We start from the raw sequence: 2578 nt of genomic DNA on the forward strand, positions 1-2578 counted from the left end.
CATAGGTGATGGGGATTAAGAGTACACTTATCGTGTTGAGCACTGAGTAATGTAGAGAATTGCTGAATCACTGTATTGCACATCGGAAGCTAGTATAAAACTGTATGTTAATTACACTGGAATTAAAATAATAAAAAACTTAAGAAATAAAAGCGTGCAACATTTCACACCACCCATTTTATTATGATCCAAAATATTTCTTTTTCATGCTGTGCATGTATTGGGAAGCATGGAAGATTAGTGTCCACACCTGAAGGGGTTTATTCATTGAGGTGAAGGATTGCTTAGTTTCTTCTATGTTTTATCACAGTTATCTTACTGTTTCTACTTGAAAACTTCCACTGCTACCTGCTAATATGCCTCTCTCTATTGTTCCATGAAATAACACTCTATTCCTAGTATTTCTAACAAATGCTAAGGGATAGAGAATGAGCAATATCAGTAGTGTCCATTGTGCACCTTCTTCCTCCTCAGAAATCTCTTCCCCCTGCATGTCCAGAGGACGCTTCACACAAGAGCTGGATGTCCTGCTAGTCCTGTGGTTCAGAGTCACCGGTTCTTCTGCACAAACGTGCATGTCTTTTGTACTCTCGAAGTGACCTGGAAGGGAGCCCACATATAGTCACTTGTTCATCAAGTCATCGGAAATGAACGTGAGTAACAGAAAGATCATGACTCTTCTCCTTAATGTCAGATCATGTGCCACAAGTAAAAAGCAGCACATGTTCTAATTGCTTCAGATCTTTTCACTTGGATGATTGTGTCAGTCAGCTCTTGCTGTGTAACAGACTGTCTTTGTCAAATGGGATAACATAATACCTTAACAATCAAATGGAATTATGTGCTGGGGAGCGTTTCTGATCTCTGCTGGGTCCTCATGGGTCTGGAGTCAGGAGTGAATCTCTGTGTTGTGTTTATTTTTCTAAATATTTATTTATTTGAGATAGAGAGAGTAAGAGCAAGTGAGAGAGAGAGAGAGTATGAGTGGGGGAGGTGCAGAGGGAGGAGGAGAATCAGGCTCTCCACTGAGCAGGGAGCCTGACACAGGGATCAATCCCAGGACCTTAGGATCATGACCTGAGCTGCAATCAAAAGTCAGATGCTCAACTGAATGAGCCACCCAGGTGCCCATCTACATTGGTTTCTAAGGCTCATCCATGATGTTGTTTGTGGTTGTGGTGTTCTTCTGTCTTCAGGTAATATTGCCTCTTATTTCTACATTTCCATATGTAGGTTAATCTTGTATTCATAGAAAAATTAGTTTATAATGTGAATTACTTAAATTTAATTCCGTTGTTCATATATCCATAGTGAACACCTGGCTTTCTTCCCCATTAGAAATGTGTTTTTTTACCCCTCCTAAGTGAGTGTCAGCTACCTGTGCTCTAGATCGTACCCGCAGCGAGGCACCATTAGGTTTGTTCCGCTGAATCAATCATTGGTGTACAATTACAACAATAACCTGCATATGTGAAATGTACACATTGGTGAATTAAAGGAGCTCCACAAAAATGAAGAGTACATGCTGCAAGTTTCTATTTGTCTATGACTTAAGACTGTACATAAGTTTTAACTGCTTTGGGAGGTAATTACTAAACATTTAAGCATCCCGAGCATCATATTCCCTATTTCTGAAGGTAACATGGGATTCTAAACATGACTTCATAAGGCCATTGTGGGGCATGAATAAAATGTGTGGAACTTCCTTTTTTATTTCAAAGAAAACATTTGAGGGTAATGGTTGTGTCTTGGATACGTGTGTGTTTCCATACATTTTCTTTCAAATAAGCTCATCACATGTGTTCACACACAGATGCATTTATGATCTCATCTTTTATGTTGAAAGGAATCTTGAGAAAGCTGGAGAGGATAGCACTGAGAAGAATGAACTTTTAAATTTATGTGAAATAAAACGATGCAGAAATACAGACAAAGATTTAAACTACAGTGGCTGACCTTAATTTTGATCATGAGTTTCTTTCCTATGTCACTGTCTCAAAGGTCCCATAGTCAGGTGCCACAAGGAACTCACTGCACCAAGTGATGGTGTCGAATATCTCCAAATCAATTTAAAATTTATTTTCTACCTACTGTGAGTTTTTAATGTAAGTTGTCCTTATCCAAGGTAAGCTGATGAGTGAATTGAGAGGCTTAAACTCCATTACCTCAAATAATTGTGTTGACTATGCCCATATGAGAATCCTCCTGCTGCGGTAAAATATCCCCACACTTGTTGCTAAAAACAAACACACATGTGCTCTTACAGTTGCGGAGTCAGAAGCTTGGAAGGAGCCTCATCGGGCTAATAGCAAGATGTCTGCAGGCTGAGCTCCTTCTACAGGCTCAAGGGAGGATCTGTTGTTTGCTCTTCAATTCCAGTCTCTCTTGCTGGCCGCCTGCATTCCTGGGCACATGGCCCTTCTTCCACCTTCAGAGACATCAGGGCAGCATTTTCAAAGTCTCTCTGACACAAACTCTTTTGTTGCTCTCGCCAACATTTGCAGGACTGTTGTCATTACCTTCATCCCACCTGGACAATCATAAGTAAGCATTTTATCTTTTTTAAAAATTAATTAAT

The sequence above is a fragment of the Ursus maritimus genome, unplaced genomic scaffold (assembly GCF_017311325.1).
Source record: "Ursus maritimus isolate PB19 unplaced genomic scaffold, ASM1731132v1 scaffold_37, whole genome shotgun sequence".
NCBI lineage: Eukaryota > Metazoa > Chordata > Mammalia > Carnivora > Ursidae > Ursus > Ursus maritimus.